Below are 24729 nucleotides of genomic sequence, written 5' to 3' on the forward strand. Positions count from 1 at the left end.
AGAACTCAGTCAATACACACACAGCTCTCAGATGCCGGGTAACCCCTACCTAACTGCAGCTCTGCAAACTTGACTACTGTCTTTACAAGTTTTTCACTGTGATGTTACTTTGTTACTGCTAAATATATTTTTTTACATCATTTATTTTGAAAAATTCACTTTCAGAACTCTTCTTTTACAAACTTTTCATTCCCAGATACAGAAGGAAATTCTTTTGTAGCTATATTTGGGACTCCAGTTGTCAAATTAAAATAATTTTGTTCTTGGGGAAAAAAGAAAAAAAAAAAGCAACACCTCTGCCTAAGGTGATCCCTTCTCACAGAACCCCACCTTGCTGGATAGAGTTACAAACAAGCCCTGGCTCTCTAGCCAGAGAACTGCTGGCTCTTGCCCCTCACAACTGAAGCCCTGCTCCCATGTTAGGAAGCCATTTCAAAGGGGAAAGCAATAAGAATGAACCCCAAGAGGACACGAGTGGCCAGCATCCCCAAGCAGCCCAGGTTTAGCTGACTCTCACATACTCTACCTTTCTGTTTCTTTCCTTTAAACTCAAAAAGAAGAATCACCAGCCCACTTTGTCTATCAAAGCACTCAAGCCCAGCGCTGTGGGCAGCTATGGAGCTTAGAGGTCAAAGCTCTCACTACCAGACTGGAGACCTGGGTTGGAATCTCAGCTTTGTCTCATGCCAAGGGCTCAGCATTTAGCAGACAGGAAACACATCCTTCAGTACCAGCATTGTGGTGAGCATAGGTTCATATGACACTCTTCAGCAACACCCACCCATGGGCTCCAAATGGAATCTTAGCCAGTGGTCATTAGCATGTAGGCTGGTGGCAGCAGCTATGCAAGGGGATTTTAGGAAGGGCTGGGATTTTGTAACATGCATAGGGCAAAACCAGCGAAACTAGACCACACAGAGATACACTAGAAGAGATATTCCCTTCTGCTCCTCAGCTACCAAAGGGCAGGATGAAGGGGGGCCGAGGAGAAGAGCAGTACCACTTCCCAGCTAGAACTGAGGCGGAACAGCATTGCAGCAATAGTACTGTATCCTGGCACTGGGTAGAGCAGTACCCCTCCCTAGTCCCAGGGAATTCACGGAAGAGCAGCAGAGATGATTATGTGGCTTAAGAGCTGTATTCACAAGGGGACATACCTGTAGAGTTTAGAAAGGGGGAGTGAGGACCACTATCTACCTACAACCACTGGAAGGGTGCAAAGGAGTCTAGTGTGCCACCAGGATTTAGCCAGGAGAAAGCAACTCTAAGGAGCCATGAAGGTCCACCAGGCTGTGGAACTAAGATTTCAAGGCCCTGGGGTGGCAATTCCCCAAACTGAGCCCCCCCCAACACAACGGAGGGACTAAGGGCCTGATTTACTAAAGATATTTAGGCACATAAAGGTACAGATAGGCAACTCATGGGATTTACAGTAGTACCTAAACAGGTTAGACACCTAACTCCCATGGGATTTAGGCACCTCAGATTAGGCACTTTTGTAAACCCCACTAGGCACCTAATACCTTGTAAACCCAGCCCTGAGAAGGCACAGGGAACAGAAGGTAGTGCTTCCCAACTCCAACCACATGTGCGCCCCACATATCCAGCTCAGGCTCAATGGAGAGGAAGGAAGCCCCTTTCTACCCAGACAATTTGCCAAGCGCCATCCCCACACAACCCATCCAAGTTCCCCCAAGTCTCAATAATGCAGCGTGCAATGGCTGCAGCTCTCCCAGCATACAGATCTTCCTGCTTCCAGGAATAGGTGGTGTCTCTGCAGCTTCCCCTCCCCCTCCCCCAACCCACACATATACTTTGTATGTTTAACACTGTCTCCTGATACAGCCCTCATCCTGCCACTGGTGGGCGGGTAAGTGGGGGAAAGGGGCCCTTTATAATTGTAGTGTTGCAATCTGCCAGCCCAGCCAGGCGGCCTGTTCCCGCCTGCACTATATTAAATACCTTATAACTGATTACACCCCCATGGGGCATGATTAGCAGTCTCCAGAGAACAAAGTCTACTTTCAGAAGAATAAGAACAGACACGTACGGCTAACTTACTACACAGCTGGTGAGGGGAGCAAACAGTGAGAGCTTAACTCCACTGATTCCCCTATTACTCCTCTCCCTCCCTCCACTCCCTCTCTCAAAGAGCTACAAATACTAGCCAGTGTGAGGTATGCACTGCACTGGATTATTCTCTTCAGTTATACTGGAAGATTCAGGAGATACAGTCTCACACAAGCAACCTACTGCCTGTGGAACAGAGTCCAAACCCTAGGGACAAATAGCCTCAAGGCAAGTTTTTTGGGTGTGCTAAGGTTAAATTTGTAGCTCTGGGTGACAGAGAAGATAAATCCTTTGCACTGATTTCCAGGGTGGGAGAGGGGTCGATTCCACCAACAGCCAAGCGAACCAAGAGAGCTAGAAATATGATCGTACAGCCATACCCCTCTCTAGCCACGTTATGTACCTGGGGGGTTCTGTATAAAGAATCTGATTTAGTCCTTTGAGTTAACAGCCATTCAGACCTAGACTTAAAGATTCTGTAGCTTAGGGCCACTCTCCCACAGAGATGGATTTTAGGGATCCCAAAAGATGGTAACACCTACCTACCTCTTATATAGCACTTTTCATCTACAGAGCTCAAAGCACTTTACAAAGGAGATCAGTATCACTACCCTCATTTTTACAGATGGGAAAATGAAGGTGCAAGAAGGTGAAATGACTTGTCCAAGGTCAGCCAGCAGGTCAGTGGCAGAGCCAGAAACAGAGCCCAGGTGACCTGAGTCCCAGTCCAGTTCTCTATCCACTACACCACACTGTTTCCCCTGTTCTTGGGTGGCCATAACATAAACAGCCCCCAATATATTTGACACTAATTGACCTCAGTCTCAGCAGAGGTGCCAAGGATCAAGTTGACACTGGAGACTGAACACCTTCACCTAAAGAAGCTAGGGAAATGGAGGGGAACCCTCAGTACTCTGGCAAGGACATGAAGAGCCCTGCATCACCAAAACCAATGCATCAGTGCAAACCTAAGGAAGCAAAGATCGCATGAAGCTGTTCAGCCCTTTTTCTAGACCCGGATGCACCTAGGTGTTGCAGTACCTCACACTGCTTATCTGCAGGCCCCAAGCATGGCCAGGTCAGATAGCTGTCATTCATTGACATTTCCTGAGTTTAAAAAAAAAAAAAACTAATTGAGGGGAAAACATTCCTATTCCAGAGAGCGGCATCTGTACAGTGGCTCAATAAAACAGACTGAGAGGCTGTCTGCAAAGCGATGGAATTAGCAAAACTATTTGCTTACTAGCTTCCAGAACCCATCTGTCTTGCCCTTGTCCATGACCCTTGCTTTGCCTGACATGTGCAATGACACAGAGTGGTGTAGTTTGGAGGCACTGGTACATGGTTATGTTTGAAGGATGCAAGAAACTTGCTGAAAAACATTCCACATGGATTCTCAAGCCAAACAACCTACAGAAAGATTTGCTCATGGAGACACTAATCCAACTACAACTAACATACTAATATCTGTGACATGTGCACAGTATGTCTGAACATAATGGCTGGTCTCATTTAGACTGAAAGGTCGGAGTATTCTGTGTATTACGGTAACACCTAGAGACACCAACTAACACCACAGCTTCATTGTGCTAGATGCTGTACAAACAGTGTGGAAACACATGCACAGTTATGAAACATCTCACTTTTAGGGACTGAAGGGGGAATTCAACATAAATAGTCCCCTCTCCCATGTGTTAGTATTAGAAACATACTGAGGTGATTCACTACCACTCTTTCAACACTCAAGACAGCATGAAAGAAATAGAACCCAATTCTATTTAGGTTCTTATGGTGTATCTATCACTGAGGCACCTTTAGCATTAAAGTTTAACGCTTTCTGAAACCTGCAAGATAGTTGTGAAGCCCTGGATGGCATCATACAATGTCCAGTTCTGCTGGAGTTCAGCAATCCCAGAGAAACTGTACCGTAGCTAGGCTGCAAAAAAAGCCCCTGAGAGTAGCCTTTATATTCTCTCAGCTCCTCTGTGGCAGGAATGGCTGATCCGCATTCTGCCTAATAGCACAATTGATTGGCTACATTTAGCAGCTAATCTCCCCACTATGCAGGGCAGCCATCAATCAGGTATTCCACCTTAGCTGGTGAGTAGCAAGCATGGTAGCACATAGCTACCCTGACAGCCTGAAACACCACCACTTCCCTTTCCCTGCCCCTCAGCCTATCCCGAGCCAACAGCAGAGTGGACTGATTTAAATCACCACATGGAAAGGCTTGAATTAAATCTATTTTAACCAACTTTTCTATTTGTACCTCAGTTATTTTCTAAATAAAGGTCCATTCTCATTGACAACCATTAAAACACATTGATTTACAACTAAATAGAGCCTTCACACAAGATTTGTACATCTTTTTGATATCTTCGAGGGTACACTATAACTATATATAACATACATATATATAAGCAATTATATAGCTTCATATTTTCAGGTTCTTATTAATTGTACATTTTTAGTATACTAGAAAATGGTGAATATGTGGCTTATTTACCAGATAATTAACTTTTAGCTCATAATTGGAATTTAATTAATTACACAAAACAGCATATCACATTTATTTTTATTAAACAAAACAGCCTTAAAGTTTTGGATACATAAACTTCCAATCAAAACATGATTTACATTTACAACTAAATTATTTATCAAACAGAAAGATTAATTGTAGTAACTGAATTAAACTAATTATTTCAGGTCAGCGTAGGAAAACTTTCAAATATGCCTAAGTGAATGTGACTGGAGCTTACTTTCCTAAGTCTCTTGAAAACGAGAGTCTCCTAAGTTATTTAGATCGTCTTTCAACTTTTAAAACTAGTAGAGCTCATCTCCTTCCTATTCATAGACTGGAAGAGAAAGACAAGCTTTCCTGCTTTTTCAACTCCCAGTTGATTTCTCAACTTTGAATGAACTAGTGCAAGTGAAAAAAAAATATTCCTTCAGTGCCTGCAGAAAAGGCTACTGCTGTCAATAGCTGGTTTAGCACTTCAACAAACTCTGGTTGGTTGGTTCCTGGTGCTTAGCTAGTGACTTCCACCAGTTCTGTGGTATGACTTTCTTTAAACTGAAAACTGAGCCAGTCAAAGCTCAGGTAGGGAGCAGCTGTAAAATAGGCGTATACATAGGTGCCGACTCCGTGGGTGCTGGTGAAAAAATGGTGGGTGCTGAGCACCCACTGGCAGCCCCCCCCCCATCAGCTTCCCCCTCCCCCCAGTGTTTGCCGCCCCCCCGGCAGGCCCCGCTGATCAGCACCTCCCCCTCCTTACCCTATGCCTCCCACCCAACACAATCAGCTAAACAGCATGGAAGAGACTTTGGGAGAGAGGGGGAGGAGCGAGGGCATGGCACATTGGGGAACAGGGCGAAATGTGGCGGGAAGGGGACAGAATGGGGCTTTGAAGGAAGGGGTGGAGTGGGGGCGGGGCCCGTGGCAGAGCCAGAGGTCGAGCACCCCCTGGCACATTAGAAAGTCAGCGCCTGTGAGAGTATAAGACCACCCATCGGGACTCAGTGGATGATCCTGATGAGATATATGATGAGGTCAGGTTCCAAAGGCTGTGATGACTTTGCTAGTCTCTTGCAACCAGTAGCACAACTCCTGGGACCCACACAGGATCAAGTTCTTAATACAGTACATGACCTATTGAGCCATATTTATAAAGCTAGACTTTTAAAAAGTTAGACTTTTCCCCCAACTGTTTCTTTATATTGAAAAAACAGCTTTTAACTCAAAGTTTTTGAAAGAGGGTCCATAGTTTTTTTTATTTAAATATTTTAAGAGATTAGAAGTTTAGATCTATATTTTGTATTAAATTCAGATTTCATTTTAAACAGTTTTTTTTAATTATTTAAATAATAAAATGAAAAAAAATCTGATTTAAATAAAATATCTGATTTGATTTTTTTGAATGCTGATTTTTATCCACCCTGGCTAACAGCCTTCTGGTTGAAGAGAAGCACTCCCGCACTCCACTCTCTCCACTATCAACATTCACCACTAGGGCAGCAGACCCTAATTTAGCCCAGCACGAGTCCTCTGCAAACTGCTAATCCCCGTGCACAGCTGTTTCTCAAATGTACTGGCATGAGCAAACCATAAACGATTTATGGCGCGTGGCAGGAAGATTCCTGGCTCCCTGTGTGGGCGGGGTTTTGGTAGAAGATCATGCTTGGGCTAATGTTTATATTGCGAGTTGTCAGTCTAGCAATAAATCATCTTCTGTACTACATGGTAATAGAGCTCTCCCCACCCAGCTGGCACCCTGACTACAGTGAATCCGATTAGAGCCATTTCAGACACCTGGGAGGCTTTTTTTTTTTTTTTTTAACAGAAGCATCAACAAGGCAGGGAAAAATTGATACATTTACAAACATAATCTATAAGAATTCCATAGTTCTGCAGGCTGGGTTTATTTTCAGGAATCAACCCTGCTTGGTGCAAAAGGCTTCCTCAAATTACATTCCCAACCAGCTGCAAGTGATCAAACCTAGTACATACATAAGCACCTCCTGCTAGTACAGTGCTTTACTAGTAATGAAAAGTTACAGTCAATGAGAACCTTCTAAGCAAAGCTAGTTTTCAGGAACTTACAGAGCTGAACAGAGGACCCCTGGAAAGTTGAGTTATGAATATGGGGGCATAAAATATGTTTTTCATATATTAGTCAGGCAGACACTTTCTGCTTAGAAAGCTCAAACAGTTTAAAGGGACACTGTCAATTTGAAAATCACACATCTAATACTGTTGCTCAAAACAGCTCAGATTTAAAATATTTTAAAAAATAGGACAATGAGATTTAAAACCACAAACCAGCAGGGAGAATCTGGGACAGCTGAAGCAGCTGCAACTACTTTTAGCCCATTTCATATTGACAGATTTCAAGTTGACAGCAGCCCTTTCATTTTTTAAAGCTTCCCACTTGGCAGGAACACACAGTCCTTACTAAGGAACGGCAAGGAGTATTTGAAAATAATACTGAGCATGTGCAGCAACACATGCCCAAGCTGCAGGCATGACCAGGACCATGGAGCTGCACATACTAAAATAACAACAAAAAAGTTTGTTGTCATAACTACTGGCCTAGTGGATGGGGGAGAAGGGGAAGCAATAGACATGATATATCTTGCTTTTAGTAAGGTTTTTGACACAGTCCCAACATGACATTCTCATAAGCAAACTAGAAAAATGTGGTCTAGATAAAATTACTATAAGGTGGGTGCATAATTGAAAGACCATACTCACAGTAATTATCAAAGGTTCACTGGCAAAGTGGGGGAGGATGCATCACCTGGGGTCCTGCAGGGTTTGTCCTGGATCTGGTACTATTCAATATTTTTATTAATGACTTGGATAATGCAACACAGAATATGCTTAAAAAATCTGCAGACGACACCAAGCCAAGGGGGCTGCAAACTCTTGGGAAGACAGGATTAGAATTCAAACGACCTTGACAAATTGGAGAATTGGTCTGAAATCAACAAGCTGAAATTCAATAGAGATAAATGAAAAGAACTATACTTAAGAAGGAAAAAATCAAATGCATATATACAAAATTGGGAATAACTGGCTAGGCAGTACTGCTGAGTTATACTGGATCACAAATTAAATATGAGCATAATGCAATGTGATGCAGTTGCGAAAAAGGCTAATATTCTGGGGTGTGTTAATAGGAGTGGTGTATATAAGACATGAGAGGTAACTGTCCTACTCTGCTTGGCACTGGTGTCAACCCCTGTACTGTCCCATTTTGGGCATGTCACTTTAAGAAGATGTGGACAAATTGGAGAGAGTCCAGAGGAGAGCTATAGCAACAATAAAAGGTTTAGAAAACCTGACCTATGAGGAAAGATTAACAAAACCGGGCATGTTTAGTCTTCAGAAAAGATGGGGGGGCGGGGAGAGAGGAGACATAAGAGGGGAGAGGTGGGGGGGGACGGACGACTTGCGAACAGTCTACAAATATGTTAAGGGCTGTTATAAAGAGGCCAGTGATCAATTGTTCTTCATGTCCACTGAAGGTAGGTCAAGAAGTAATGGGCTTAGTCTGAAGCAAGGGAGATTTGGATTAGATATTAGGAAATACATTCAAACTACATGGATAAACAAACACTGGAATGAGGCTTTCAAGGGAAGTTGTAGAATCCCTATCATAGTCTAACCTGTTCTTAAAAGCTTCCATACACCTGTCAGGGATGGTCTAAACTATACGCTGTCCTGCCTCAGCACAAGGGGTTGGACTCGATGACCTCTTGAGGTCCTTTCCAGCCCTACACTTCTATGAATTCTAGTCTAATTAACTTGGAAAAACATTTGATCTTCACTAGAAACAAATGCCACAGAGTCAAGTTTGCCTAAGGTTTTATACATGTCCAAGTACAATGCCCCAAAAGACAAACAATTCTCCTTCTCTTCTTTTGACTTTAAAGAAAATTCAGTAAGTTACATTAATGCCACATTAGGGCTGAGATTTTACATGTACAACAATTGGAAATTTCATAATTGTGGTTTCTGCAGCACTGTCAGTCAACTTCATTTCATAGATAAATTATAACAAGACAGAACCTGGCCCAAGACGCTGTTGCTGTGCGAACCACAGCTCTAACTATAAGCATAGTTAAACACTGGAATGCTGACCCTTGGGCATTTGAAATTGTTATATCAATGCATAGCACCGAGCTGCCTCCTCCATCTGCACAAAGTTCCATAATGTGAATGAAGTGAAGAAGCCACAGATCGGACCCCAGTGCAGGAACCCATGGCAAGTCAGTCTGACCCCTGCAGGAAGTCCTACTATCTGACTCTGCATCATTTCACTTCTCAACATTATTCCCTCAGGATCACACAGACAATTGCTCAGAACTAGCTGGGGAAATCACTAGTTGTTTGTTCACTGAACATGGTTACACACAAATAGCTAAATTTTGCCCTAGAATGCATGCATAGTACCCAGTGAAATCCACGGGAGTTGTGTGCACTGATCTCAGAGCTAGAATTCATCCTCAGCTCTGGAAATCCTCCCATCTTTCCACGGCCTTTGTAACTGTTTCTGCCATACTCAGACATACACTGCTACCAAATGCTCTTACACACACTTCACCACCACAGCCACTTACCAGGACCTCTTGCCTTATCAGCCCATCCCTCCTGCCCGATTCAGCAAGACCACATGAACAAGTAGCACACAACCACCTCTAGTTCCTCAGCACAGATGGAGGTGCATAATAGGACAATGGAAACGCCTTGCAGAGCAAGAAGGCTTTAGCTGGCACAAAAGCATACCAGATTTCACTTGAATGTCCTTAGAGGAATTCCAGCCCCCAGCCAGCAAAGCTTCCAGCACCTCTCAGACTAAAGTCCACTGTAAGCTTGCAACGTGGAGGGGCCAAACTCCACACATTTCTTTTCCTTCTAGCAGCAGCTGAAAGCAGCATAGAGTGATGGTGTCCCCTAACCATCAAGAGTAAGGAGGCCATACCCATAGGTCTAGGGAGGACCCATTCATGGATAAGAGAAAGTTAGCTGCTAGAGGCTGCACTAAATCCCCAAGATTCCCTCCACGACCTCCTAAAACCCTCAAATGTTAGGACCACAAAGAGTGATCTTTAAGGGTGATGATCATAAAGAGGAAGATTTAACAGGCAATGTGACAGGGCAAAGATGTACTTACCTCTGAGGAACTGCCAGGCTGGATCAGACATGGAGTCCATTTGGTTCAGGACGTTGCCTCTGACACTGCCCAGTACTAGATGCTTCAGAAGAAGATGCAAGAAAAATCATAGTGGGCAGTTATGGAATAACCTTCTTCCTCCTCCTAAGCCTCAGCCATTAGAGTTGGTTTATGTGCTGCAGCACTAGGGTGATCATCTCATTTAAAATACTTATTTTATTATAACAAAAGTAAATCTCTGGCCCTTCTCATTCATTTAAATGTCAGATCCATTCTGAATCCTGGTAAACTCTTAGCCCTAATGCTATTATGTGGTAGTGAGTTTCACAGATCAATTATGCACCGTGTTAAAAGTATTTTTTAAACCAGTATGAAATTCGTTGCCTATCAGCTTCATTGAATTTAATTCCATTTAACTGAAAAATACAGTCAGGCACTTTAAATTCTCATATGGAGCCTTCCAGGACTCAACACCTAGCACTGGGCAGGGCCAGGAATATAGAGCTGATGCAAGTGATGTGAATAAAGCATTCCAAGTAACTCTTCATTCCCACCCTCACATTATGGGACTCACACCCCTCTGGGGCTATGCCTTCATAGCAGTTTGGAAAGCCTTAGCAATCCACTAAGCATAACTTCCAGTAGGACACTCCAGAGTGTATCATGTTATCACATTAGCAATAAGACAGTACACTGACATGCTGGCAAACAAGAGAATAGTTTCCAGGTCTAAACGGGAGGAAGGGGTAGAAAGGAGAAGAGGAAATTTGAGTCATGTGTAAAGACACAGCCATACAAGAGAGCATGTGAACAGTGGAAACAAACATACAGATCACAGAGGCTAGGGGCTTTCTTAGAATGCCCTCCTCCTTTAAATAGAACAGGGGTGTAACTTGAAATTGCTGTAAAACAGGGCCCATCACTCCGCAGAGAATGCAGGATAGTGGACCACCAAGTTCCTCCTTCATTCTGAGCATCAGGCAAGTCACATCTTAATGTATTTATTTATTTGTAGGTATTTCTATGATGTTCATCTCCAAAGTATCTGAGCATCTCACGGGCACTAATGGAGGTGCTCAACTCCTCAGTGAGGTGGAGTAGTATTAGCCCTATATGTAGCTGAGGAAAGGAGGCAGTGACTCTCACAAATTCACACAATAAATCTGTGCAGAGCCAAAAACATAACATAGTTCTCCTGTGTCCCAGGCCAGTGCCCTGACCACAAGATCATCCTTCCTCTCAAACCAGTCTGTAAAGATACTTCACCTAAGAAAAGTAACATTCCTCCAATGAAGTTACAGATCTGTCTTGGATAAAACAGCCGACTTTATGCAGGGGGACTGGCTCAGAGAAAGATAGGGTGAACAGACAGCAAGTGTGAAAAATTGGGAAGGGGGTGGGGGGTAACAGGAGCTTATATAAGAAAAAAATCCAAAAACCGGGACATCTGGTTACCCTAGAGAAAGAGGACAGATGATTTCACCTCTGGGGGACTGGCCAAGTTGGCAGAAAACTATATTCACAGCTTTGTTGGTCCCTGGATGATATCAGTTTGGGAGGGAGTTCAGTTAATTCCCATCCTTAGTGAAGAGGTATCCACAACACATTTGGCACTAACTGAAGCCTAGCAAATAGTCTGAGTAGAGGCCAAGGATCAAAAGTGTGACCGTGACAGCCTGAACTGTCCTATTCAGGCATCAATTTTTATCTGAAGGGCAGAATCCACAAAACTTTCAAATGTGGAGATGGGGGCTGGGAGTCACTAACATTAACATATCTGTCCCCTTGTGACAATTCCAGCCTCTGTCCTGCCAACAAAAATACAAGGTAAGTCCCCCTTCGTGTGGTTGGCATCCTCCCTTTGCTCCATCCCCAATTCCATCTAAGAACTGACTGTGCCTGTGGGTTTCCTGCATACAGTACAGCAGAAGCAGCAATGGCAGAGGGAACTTGACCAGATTAGGCAATTCTCATCACACAATACTGACAGCGCTACTCTGCTGCTGAGGAAGCAATTTGTGGATTGGCTGTGACCCTGCCCTACAGAATTGTCCCATGCAGCAATGTTTGAAGTGTGGAAACAAATGGAGTCCCCACAACAGCTTGAAATGCCCTTTCTCTAAAAATGAGCAAGGCATATTAGCAGGATGAGAAGCCCACTTGCTGCTACCCAGGCTGCATCTCATGATACACAACGTCAATCTCCAGGGCTATCAAGCACCAAGTTTACTTTGAATGGAGGAGTCTCTGACTGAGCTTGTGAAGGCCTTACACTCAACTCAGCAACATTTCTGTTCGTCTGTAATGCAGTAACTTTTGAACACTGCATCTGATCAACTCCAACATTTCAAGGAATGTTCTAGGTATCAATGGCCAGAATCCTATTGATTCTGGAGAAAATGGGAAAACCAAATGGGGGACACATGAAGCCCCAGCCATCTGACTAGAAGAGCCACAGCTTCAAGCACCTCTGCAACTGTCTACAGATCAAACTACTGGTTGATGGCAAGCATTAAGACATAATGACAATACGCCCATTTCATATTTGCCTATCCTCCCAGTAGAGTTTAACCTGTTAACACCCAAAATTACATCTCACGGACAGAAAGAAGAAGAATGGGGAAGGGGAAATGGGAGTGCCCACAGAGCTCCTGGTTTGGAGAGGAAATTGGAGTCCCTGATAGGGGGAAGGGAGGAATGGGGCACATAGAACACAAGGCAGAGAGAGACAGGTGGACCCCAGTATGGGGAGAGGGGAACAGGAGCACAGAGCCCCTGGCACAGGAGGCACATGAGAATGGGGGGCACACAGAAACATTGGCTTGAGGGGATATTCAGAGATCCTGGCACAGGAGGAAATGGAGGGGAACACAAAGCCCCTGCTGTGGGGGTAAGGAGAAAATGTGGGACACTAACGGGCCCAAGCATGAAGAAGGGGTTAGGGGGCTTTGCAGGGAGTCCCCGAAATAGAGGGGCCAGGAAGGGGCACACAAGGAGTTTGTGGGGGCAAAAGGAGGGATGCAAGAAGCCTCCAGTGTGTGTAATAATCTCATCTTCCACAAATTATGAAGCATGGGACCTGCTAGTTAGGGCTACTGAGTAAAGCACAATCATGGGTTTAGTCGATCCCATTTATTCTGCCATTACTGAGCTGATTGTCTTTGCTCAACTGTTTAAAGCACCCATAAGGCAAGGAAGGCCAACTGCCACAATCCCATATTACATGCAGCTCCTGATACCACACACTCTCCAGTGGATACCCACCACCATGCCAAAGTGTGGTGCATCAGTTACCCACTCTCAGGGCCCGTGCAACCACTTAGGCAAACTAGGCAGCCACCTGGGGCACCTAGTGGTTGAGGGTGCCTAAAAGCCCGCTCAGGCGAGGAGGTGGAGTGGAGGTGAGCTGGGGCGCGGGGAGGGCCGCCCGCAGTAACGGGGGGGGGGCGGGGAGTGCTGCACAGGGGAACCGCTCCCCGCCCCAGATCACCTCCATTCTGCCTCCTCCGCTGAGCACACAGCCCCTGCTCTAAGTCTCCTCCAATCGGCGCCGCAAGCCTGGGAGGGGAGGAGAATTAGAGCAGCACCGGCATGCTCAGCGGAGGAGAGCTGGGGCAGGCTCTCCGGGCGGGGTTGGCTGCTGTGGAGGGGGGCAGGGTTAGCTTCCATGGGGGGCGGGGCTCCCCAGGCAGGGCTCCCTGCCGCAGAGTGGGGGCAGTGTTAGCTGCCGCGGGGGGGCCTCCCCGGGCCGGGTTAGCTGCCATGGAGGGGGGCCTTGCAAGGGGGTGGTAACTGCTGCAAAGGGGGGCTCCCCGGGGGTGGGTTAGCTGCCACAGCAGGTAGGGTTAGCAGCCGCGGGGGGGAGCTCCTTGGGTGGGAGGGGCGGAGTTAGCTGGGTGGGGGAGTGGCGCAAGGAGGAAGTTTTGCCTAGGGTGCAAAACTTCCTTGCACCGGCCCTGCCCACCCTGAACATAAGGGGCGGATCCTCAATGAGAAGCACACCCTTCCCAAATTCCTGGGCGCTTTTACACTCTGTGCCACCCAGGTGCCATTTAGGAAGACAGGAAAAAGATAAGAATTCAGGGGTTGAAATCTGGAAAAAAGAAAAAGCAACTAGCAGAGAGCCACAACTACTCAGCACAGTATGTAGAAGACTGCAATGCATCTTTGATACAGAGGCAACAGGCCCCAGCAGTAACATCGCTTCTTGATCACCAAGTGGCTCGATGATATTAAAGATGAAGGTAGCCACAGGCTGTATTGTGGAACTCTATAGGCCACATTTGGCAACCCCGAGTGTGTTCCCAGTATATTATATGAGCCACATGGCTGCCTATAAAGAGAGCTAAAAGCAGAGAAGAGACTCCTGATGCTGCAGGTTACACCAGTGAGATTAAATGCTGACCTTACACTCTTAATCTGGTATGCACAGAACACCGTTTAGGTACAAAAAACAGGAGTACTTGTGGCACCTTAAAGACTAACAAATTTATTTAAGCATGAGCTTTCGTGAGCTACAGCTCATGCTTAAATAAATTTGTTAGTCTTTAAGGTGCCACAAGTACTCCTGTTTGTTTTTTTTTCCGGATACAGACTAACACGGCTGCTACTCTGAAACCTGTCATTTAGGTACAGGTACCTAATACTTTCTGTACAGATTGAGTGACAGACAGAAACAGAAAGGAAGTTTGCATTGAAAGTGACTCAAGGGGAAAGGGAGTGAACAAGGGCAGCACAAGTCAAAAAACTACATAAATACTGAACAGCCCATCCTCTCAACTTGATCTCCACACATTCCTTACCCCGCTGCAGGCAAGCTCAGACGTGCACTTGCCTTGGCATTAGGGGATCACCTAAAACATGGATGCAAAGATTTACTAGAAGGAATTACCTAGCAGATTAGGGAATTACTAAAATTACCTAATTTGAGACATCACAATTCTCACAAGAGGCCTCGTCTGCACTACAGCTGCTACAGCAGCATAGCTGCAGCTATGCCACTGCAGCGCCATAGTGTAGACACTTCCTGCGCTGACAGGAGGAGTTTTTCCATTGACCTAGCTGCATCTACACTGGGGATTAGGGTGGCTCAGCTACAGCGCTCAGGGGTGTGAATCAGGGCTTTGGAGTTGTGATCCGACTCTGCTCCAGCTCCAGGCAAAAACCTGCTGCTCTGCACTCCAGCTCCAGGCTCCACTTCAAAGCCCTGGTGTGAATTGCTAGGTTGATCCACATTTTAAGCTCAGATCAGGCATTAAAATGATCCTGAGGATCTGTCTGTGCAGCTCCAGCAGGGTAGAACTTTTTTTAATTTGGCAAGGATAGCTCCAGCGCTCCCTGGACCCAGTCCACATCAATTCATTTCAGGAGCTGTATCCACAGCTACTACAGTACTGAAAAAGGGGGCTTTAAAGGGCTCATTTCACGGGGCACAATGACCACTAGTACTGCCCTGGTTCAAGTTAAGCTTGTCTGCCTAGTGGCTGCTCTTGAATTCTACAAGAAACTCCCAATCTCTCTTATTAGCACCCTGCAGTTACCATCTCTACCATCTCACCTTGGGCCTGCTTTACATAACATGGACCTAATATGACAAGGAGGATGCCCTAGCATGCAGGACCTACAGATGGACCATTTGCTAGATATGTGCCTCACACATTTGCACTCTAGGATTTCAGGAATTCAAATATTGAAACTCAGAGTGTGGTCTGATGTAGCATCACCTCATTCCTGGCTTCCTTACCTGCTCTCCGCTGTTTGTATCCAAGGGATTCACTTCGTCCTCCTGTGCAGCCCCTTTACATCAGCTCTGTCTCTGGACTGATTCTGATTCTGTAAAATACAGATCTGCAGCTTTGAGAAGCTCTGTCAGGCAAGGAGCAGTCTCATTTTGCCGGGCTGTCTTTTCAGTGGGCTCACTCCAGCTGGCCTCTCTCAGACCTAGTCTATTCCCAGCTCAGAGAAACTCACAGCTCACTCACTCACCCTTTTGCCAATTAATGCAATTTCAGTTGGAAATAATTTTTCTCCTCTTCCATTTACAAATCCCAGTGCTCAACCTTTCACTTCTTTCTTGTCTCCCACTTATGCTCTAGACCAGATCCAGATGTGGTTCAGTATCATTTGCTCAGCTCTGCTGTTCTCTAAACTTTCCTTGTTCTTGGGATCTGTTCAGATTCACTAACTTCCTTGCAGAAAGTCTCTTGGATGATGCCTGGTGCCAGGGAGAGTCTCTAGGTTGGTAAAGGATCCTCTTTTCTCCCCAACCAGCTTTGTCACAGAAACATTGTTGTTCCCTCTCCCCTACTCTGACTTCTTCAACACAGTTTGTGTCTTGATCACACAAACTGTCTCAGATTTGCTTCACTTTGTTTCCAATTCTAAAGCCCTTTTGTTGTGGCTATCACTGTCTCACCCCTAAACACACATAGCTCTCTTGCTTTCACTCCATAAGGATCTGGTTCTGTTCAAACTTTGTTTAGACCTCTCTGGCCCACAAGCAGACCCAGTTCAGTTCTGGGATCAGTCTTCCTCGATTTCCAGACTCAACTGGGTTTAAACTGACTCAGTTCCACTGTCTTCCCCTCCAAGGCTCAGTTCCTGACCCATGCACCTCTTCTGCCCCCAATTCAGGCCTGGCCTGGCCCCTGCAGCCCAGGGGTGATTGTCTGGCTCAGATACAGTTTTCCTCCCTGGGATCACGTCTCCCAGTCCTGTTCTGACCCGGTTGGGCCCAGCTCCCCCAACACCAATGTGACTTTACAGCTAGTTCTGCCTCTTTCCCTCCCCTTTAGCCCGAGGGCGACAAGCTGGGGGCAGAGCCGAACTCCTCCCTTCCTCGCGGGTCCCGGTTCGGTTCTGATCCGGACGGGGCGCTCTCTGCGCTGGCGGAGCTCTGACCTGACCAGGCTGGGCCCTATCCCAGAGCGGTTCTGACCAAACTCGGACCCGAGCGCTGGGGGCCAGGTTCGGTGCCGGCCCGGTCGGGCCCCGGGCTCGGTTCTGACCTGGCTGGGTGTCCCTCAACCCCCCGGGGTCCCGGTCTGGCTCGGAACCAGTCGGGCTCCGCTCCTCCCGGACTCCCGGGGACTTTACAGCCGGTTCTGACCCGGTTCGGGTCTGTCTCGGGCCCGCCCCAAACTTTGCCCCCGCACGGCCCGGCCCCGCGCGCTCGGCTTAGGCCACCATTTTGCCGCGGGGGACACTGGGTAATCCGGCGGAATCCCCACGCAGCGGCGTAGGTGCGTCATCGAGAGGGGGCGGGGTCACGCACGGCGGAGGGAGAGAGACGCGTGGTAGATCACCATGGCCACGGGAGGGAGGGGGGCAGGTTACGGAGCCTGCGCGGCTCCTCGTAGCGCGAGCCCCGGGCTTTGAGACTCGCTGCCGGTGGGGGGTTGGGCTGCTGTGTAGACGCCCCCTGAAGCGTTGCGCTGGTGTGGTCAGAGCAGAGCAGGAGCGTCCGCTGCCCACGGGGTGGCTGCACCGGAGTCACCGCGTAACGGGGTGCAGGGGCCGGTAAATGCCCCATGTAGACAAGCCCTGGCAGGGAGCAGCTCACCGAGCTGGGCTGCCCCACGTTCACAAGCATCTTCCAGGTGTCAGGCTGAGGCGCCTCGCTTGGTCCCGCACACGTCCGGGACCCGGCCACGAGGAGGGGAGGTGGTCACTCACGGGTGAGGCGATAGCTTATTGGGCCAGCTTCTGCTGGTGGGAGAGACATGCTCTGGAACCCACTTTTGATCCTCTGACTGCAGGGGGTTAACGGGCCACTCTGCCCTGAATGGTCCCTGACAATATGTGCTAACTACTTAGGCTAAACTACCCCCCTCCCCCCGCCTTCCAGTTTGCTGTGAGCTAGGAGGGACCTGTGATGCTCCAGGGCTCGTCTGGTTCCCCACCAGAAGTTGGTCCACTAAGAGCTCTGACCACCTTGTCTGTCTAACAGCCTGGGGCTAACACAGCTACATACACTGCAGCCAGGACACGGGCGGGGGGGCAAACTGCTCCACCCTGGATAAGGAGAAATTCAGCTCATGTGTTTGCTCAGAGTCCCTCCCCAGACTTCCACTTCCACACCTCCATTGCCCTGTGACTACCTTAACTCTGCCCTGGAGGCTCTGCTTCCTCAGTGCGGGAGGGGAATTCAGTGTCACTAAAACAGGGATCGGCAACCTTTGGCATGTGGCCTACCAGAGTAAGCACCCTGGCAGGCCGGGCCGGTTTGTTTACCTGCCGGGTCGATTGTGGCTCCCTCCCACTGGCTGCGGTTCACCACTCCAGGCCAATGGGGGCTGTGGGAAGTGGCGCGGGGATGTGCAGGCTGCCCCTTCCCACACCATCCCCATTGGCCTGGAGAGGCAAACCACGGCCAGTGGGTGTTGTGATCGGCCAAACCTGCGGACACAACAGGTAAACAAACCTGCCTGGCCTGCCAGGGTGCTTACCTGGCAGGCTGCATGCCAAAGGTTGCCAATCCCTGCACTAAAACAACCTGAAGGAGGCTGTTCCTTTCTGCTTTCGCCCCTTGGCCTTTTCCCAGCTCAGAGATGGGGCTCACATTACAGATGCTCCAAGGTTCCAGAAGTCAAATGAATGGGAGGCCATGACACAGAGATATAATTCTGCTGCAGTAAGGTTGTAGTCCTGGATGGTATCACAAGCAGAATCTAAGGCACTGAAGCTATGACTTGCATGTACATGCAGGAGTCTTTTCCTTGCTGAATGCAGGGCACTCTGGCCTGCATCACAAGAACAAGAGGCAATTCTGCCTCAGATATTTCCCAACAGTGTCACTTTAGCATACGCCTGGGCCCAGATCCACAGCATCTTACCCTTATTATGTAACTAATTCCCAACAAAAACTCTGTCTTCCCTCCCCAGAAGACTTAGTCCTGGGGCACATCATAGTCTGTTGCTATGTTATGATGCTATAAACAGAGGATTCTAACCTGTATGTGGGACCAAGCGGGGAGGGAAAGAAAGAGGTGGAGAGTGAAAAAATCCATTTAACAAGAGATGTAGGAGAACTGTGTTCTTCAAAAAGTGCAGAGACTGAGAAGAATGGATAGAGGCAGGCAGAATGTGGGCAAGGCCTGTTCAAACCATGGGACTACCACATAGTTCTGCCAGTACCCCTCACTCCTCACTGCAACCCCCTGCTATTCCAGTCCTGCCCCACCCCACCCGCAAACTCTCCGAATCCTGACCTGAAGCTATTTCAGTTTTAGACCGGATATAATTCTGCCCATTGTCACTCACTCCTGTACTGCAGCCCTTCCCACCTCTGTTATTTTTCAGTCCTGAGCATCTCCTGAGCAGATACTGACGTGGCAAATGAACTGAGCCAAACTGAGATGAGATTTTATAAGTTGGAAAAAGCCCTCCGGGTATTTGGATGAGACCCCTAAACTTACTTCCTCTATGACCCTGCCAGGTCCACATCCAAGTGGTGAAAGGCTGGCGTATGGGCTCACAGTGCTGCTGAACCCTCAGACAGATCCCTTCTCTCACAGCTGAAGACAGGGATTCGGCAGAGTTCTGCTTTCATGACCTTGAGATTATTGTGCTTGGGAAGACGCTAGAACGTCTGAACCACACCCAGCGGGTGCCTGCTGCCCAGGGCCATGCGTCATTCAGGGATATTTCAAGAAAGCCTTCAATACTTGTGCCTCCATAAATTCTCCACATCCTCTCTCTGCACTGGAGTCAGATAACAGGCAGAAGAACAATGGCTCCAAGAATCCAGGCTGCCCATCTGCTCTGTGTTTCCAGATTCTTGCCTCCACAGCGCCAGCTGATGAAATTTTCATAGCCGATGAGGTTTCTCATTTCCACTGGGCCTTTCTGCCTTGGAGCCTTCGCACTTGAGCCTGTCCGAGTTTCTGTGGGTATATGCTGTAGGTGACAATGATTAGAGAGCCCCTTGCTCTTTTATAGACCTTTCAACTTAGGATCTCAAAGCACTTTACAAACATACATTAATGAGGCCTAATAAGAAGTTAAGGGCCTGATTTTCAGATATTCTGAGCACTCACTGCTCCTATTGACTCCTCTTGGAATTAATGGTGCTCAGTACTTCTCAAAATTGGACCCTAAGTGACTTCCACAGTGTCAAACAATGAATTAGAGACAGAGTCAGCAATATAACTCAGGAGTCCTGAATCCCATGTTATAACCACTATAAAACACTCCCCTCCCAAACCTCAAAACAGATCCCAGCAGTCCTGACTCCTATTACTCTACCCATTATTTTCTCCTTCTTGGCTCTCCTATCCCTGTGTTCTACAAGGTGGGCAGCAGGTTCACCCCTGCACTGGGAGCTGAGGTGTGAGATGCTGTGGGTGCATTATGTTATGTTACATTATATTCATTTATATAACACTGTTAATACCAAAGCGCTGCTCCCTGCTGGAGCCAGTTGCTCACTAAAGCTCCTGAAGTTCAATTAACAAGCACCAGGTAATCTAACACTGGACTCCCAATAATCCCTTTATTTTAAGGGGCCTCTCTCTGGCTGATGCAAAAGTCCCCGGCAAATGACCCTGGAAATACATTTGAGATTCTCTTAAATACCAGCTGAATTTATGACCCTCAATGAAGAGCAGGAAAGAATCTCTTCAAAATACTTTCCAAGAGGCAGCACTTTATATAGACCACTGTAACAGTATAAAAGAGACCCCTGGAGGGGCAGGTGCCACCCTGTGGAGAGATGAATCCCCCTATTTAGTAAAGCATTTACAACTTTGCCTGGTGATGGAGTGGATGTCAGGAGGCTGAGAAGTATTGTCTCCCCACCAGAGGGAGGCAGTGCAGGCTTAGGCCGCTCAGGTTCACAGTCACCCCATGTCAAGCTGGTGAGACAGCCTGGCATCTGACTGGCTGTGCCCCACCAGGGAAGCCTGAAATAAGAGACTGACTCACTGACCTCCAGCTTTCCTCTGTATGAAGCAAGGGATGGAGCCTCCCTGTAGAGATGTTCTCTCCTCTCCTTCCCTGGGACATCACAGGCATGCAGAGGGCACTCAGGAAACACTCTATCCCCCCTCCTGCACGCCCGCTCATTCTGGGGCAGCCTTGGCAGGCTCTGGAGGGGATTTCTGGCTAGTCCTCAGGTGAAAGGCTGGGGCCTCAGTGGGAGAGGAATTCTCATGGGACGGGTCCAAAACAGGAATCGTGAACAAAACCTTAGCAACATAGGAAATGCACTCTGGGGTAGGCAGGTGCAAAGGGATCCTGGGGCATTCAGGCACAACAGGATCCTTCCTTAAAGCGGGACACCCAGATACAATGGAGTCCCAGGAACAACAAGAACAGCCAAGCACTTCGACCCTGGAACAGCCTGAGCCAACTACATCCTGCCAAGGCACAATGGGACAGCCAAGCACACCCCGCCAGCATGTGCACCTACTGGATCAATACAACTCACCAATAAAACTGCTGCTACCAACACTGAGCAGTATAATTCAACTCATTTTCCTATATGGGAGCAAAGTCTGCAGCCCAGCTTTAACAGCCAACCACATTCATGAAGATAAAACCCTCAAAGAACCCCTACATGTTGAGTTTTGCAAATACTCTTTGCACCTAGCAACTCCAGCAATAATGGCTCCAGCAAAAATGGGTTGATTCCCATTCCTAATTAGTACTTGTATTCTGGTAGGGCCCAAAGGCACCAGTCAGGATTAGATCCCAATTGTGCTGGGCATACAAGTAGGCCCAGTTCCTTATCTCAAAGAGCGTACAATTCAAGACAAGACTCCACAAGGGGGTGTAACACATGATCAGTGGGAATGGGGAAGGAAGGATGAGGATAACAATGAAAAAAACATGTGGTTACGATAGATTGCCTTTAGGACAGCTAGATAGAATCAAGTCATTTAAACATACATATATAACTATATATCTATATATATATTATAAAATATAAATACACAGAAATCGTTGCATCCAACGAAGTGGGTATTCACCCACAAAAGCTCATGCTCCAATACGTCTGTTAGTCTATAAGGTGCTACAGGACTCTTTGCTGCTTTTACAGAAATCAAATAGATCTCAATGGCCCCTCATCATCATTCACATGACAAATCCCCAAAAGATATGGCCTCCTTGCAAATCAAGCACCACCCAGGTCAGCCACTGACAAGACATTTCCGATGGTCTAAATGTATATTCAGCTTATGTCCATTACTGGCAATCTTATCACGCCACTGATGTTTTTGGTCCTCATGTGATCACCGACCACATGTAGCCCTTGGTACACATACTTTGGAATTCATTGGTTTTCCATTCTAATAATATATCCACACCCAGAAATGGAACTAGTGCTTATGAAGGTGGCTGCAGGATTCAGCTTTGAACATCCTCATTTCTGATCTTGCCCTGCCAATTGATATGGAGCAGCTGATGAAGATGACAAGAACTGAAAATGTCAATCCGGTGTTCTTCAACCTTCCTTAGCAGTACATTTCAATTCCGTACAATATCACAATTCTCACTGATCCTGACTGGCCATCTAACTAGCCAAAAAGAAAAGAACATAGCGGACCTGATCATCTCTTGCCCTCCACCTTGTGCAGTTATCTACCATGGTGCAGACTCTAGGAATATAGGCTCACATTAGATTTGGGCGAACGATAGTTTTAAATTGAGTTGGGGTACTAGCACAAGCAATAGGCCCAAATCATGGAACCAAAAAGAATGAGATTATGAGAAAGAAGAGTTCTGTTAAACTTGTAGTGACCCTTCAAAATACCAGACCTTGTCTATACTACAGGTTACTTCGGTATAATTTATGTTGCTCAGGGATGTGAATAATCCACACCCTTGAGTGATGTAAATTATATTGATCTAAACCAGAGTTTCTCAAAAAGGGGTCGCCACTTGTGTAGGGAAAGCCCCTGGCAGGCCGGGCCGGCGTGTTTACCTGCACCCGTCCTCGGGTTCGGACGATTGCGGCTCCCACTGGCCGTGGAGCACTGCTCTGGGCCAATGGGAGCTGCCGGAAGTGGCAACCAGTAAGTCCCTCGGCTCGCGCCGCTTCCAGCAGCTCCCATTGGCCCAGAGCAGTGATCCGCGGCCAGTGGGAGCCACGATCGTCCGGACCCACGGACGGGGCAGGTAAACACACCAGGCCGTCCCGCCAGGGGCTTTCCCTACACAAGCGGCGACCCCTCTTTGAGAAACCCTGATCTAAGCACTGGTGAAGACAGCACTAAGTCAGCAGGAGAGCTCCCACCAACATAGCTACTGCCTCTCGCAGAGGCAGGAGTTATTAAGCTGATTGGAGAGCTTTCTTCTGTCGGCTTAGAGCAGGGGTGGCCAACCTGTGACTCCAGAGCCACATGTGGCTCTTCAGAAGTTAATATGCGGCTCCTTGTAAAGGTACCGACTCTGGGGCTGGAGCTACAGGTGGCAACTTTCCAATGTGCTGGGAGGGGGGTGGAGCTCACTGCTCAACCCCTGGCTCTGCCACAGGCCCTGCCCCCACTCCGCCTCTTCCTGCCCCCTCCCCTGAGCCTGCCATGCCCTTACTCCTCTCCCTCCCACCCAGAGCCTCCTGCATGCCACAAAACAGCTGAGTGGGAGGTGCAGGGAGGAAGGGGGAAGGCGCTGATCGGCGTGGCTGCCGGTGGGTGGGAGACGCTGGGAGCGGGGTTGGGGAGCTGATGCGGTGCTGCTGACATATTACTGTGGCTCTTTGGCAATGTACATTGGTAAATTCTGGCTCCTTTTCAGGCTCAGGTTGGCCACCTCTGGCTTAGAGCATCTCCACCACAAGCACTACAGTGGCACAGCCGCATCGGTACAGCTGTAAGAGCCGTAGTGCAGATGTAGCCCCAGTGTTATTTTATTTAAGGTTTGGGCTAAAGTAATAGAACTAAAACACAGATAATTGGGTACACAGTGCATAAATAATTGGCTATATAAGAAACTCCTTTAGCTGGCCTTAGCTAAGGTCCAATGATTAGCAATGACATCATTTGTTTGTTAAAGGGTATAAAAAACTAAACTCTTAAAGAGTTCATTGCTAATACCTGCCTGACAAGTTGGAGCTGACCAATGTGGGTCTGAGCACCCCTGGCATTAGCACATTTGTAAATATCTTGATCAAATACTTACAAGTGGTTTTATTACTGTCTGGATACAATAAACTACTTATTATTTAGGCTTTTTACACATGTTTAGAACACTTGTATAAATACCATTTGACCTTTGGATTTAATAAAGGAATTTATGGTTTACTTAGTGTGGTGGTGATACCCTGTATCAATAATAATGATTCCAACATTATGGTGACCCAGGAGGGACAGACAACACTAATTTCAGTTGTTCTAAGCCCCTCGGGTGAAGGGGTAGTGACCTATCTTCTGGGGCCAGTATAGAATTCTCTCCTAAAAAGAAATTCAGTACCATAAGGGGAATAGTGGGAAGTACTTTGGATACCTATGTAAAAGACAGCTTGGCAGACCATGGCAGTGGGCCATTGAATGCTATAAATAAATTCCTGGCAAATCACGGCAGAGGTCCGTTGAGTGCCACTGAAATTTTAAAGAGTAAGACTCATGGGTGATTGTAGTAATTGTAGCTAAACAGTAAATGCAAAAAAGCACAAAGATAAGCTCAGTGCTGAATCACTTCGGAAGATAAGTACATGATTTTTTTAATTATTATTATTTAAGGAAAAGAGTGAGGAATTAAAGGGAGTGTTTATACAGACATCAAAAACTTTGCAATGTGCTGGAGGGATTAAGCAAGTTGGTGTAGTAAAAGAACTGGAACCAACATTAGTAAAATGGGGAGAGTGCTTGGTTTGATAATGAAACCCAGATATTTTATGGCAGTATAACTCCCTGCAGTCATGCCTGGTGAAATGCTTAGTAAAATCAAACAAATTATGCAACGGTAGTAACAACCACCACCACTATGCTTCTCCCACCCCAAGCCTTTATAGCCATTCTGAAGGAAATGGACCCTTCCCACT

General features: G+C 47.1%; 1 protein-coding gene across 7 annotated transcripts in view; it reads right to left on the minus strand.

Moving 5' to 3' along the window:
- The window catches only part of TJAP1 (tight junction associated protein 1), a 53991-nt gene extending 36665 nt beyond the window's left edge, over positions 1-17326 (minus strand). Inside the window, exons 1-3 of one of the 7 annotated variants that reach the window (XM_039529716.1) lie at positions 17308-17326; positions 15490-15578; positions 9747-9828 (exon numbers count right to left, since the gene is read on the minus strand). The gene's annotated coding sequence lies outside the window, so the exon portion shown is untranslated. The other 6 variants (XM_039529714.1, XM_039529715.1, XM_039529720.1 and 3 more) reach the window with 6 other exon arrangements.
- Positions 17327-24729: the final 7403 nt, after the last annotated feature.

This window comes from Mauremys reevesii, linkage group 3 (assembly GCF_016161935.1).
Source record: "Mauremys reevesii isolate NIE-2019 linkage group 3, ASM1616193v1, whole genome shotgun sequence".
Taxonomy (NCBI): domain Eukaryota; kingdom Metazoa; phylum Chordata; order Testudines; family Geoemydidae; genus Mauremys; species Mauremys reevesii.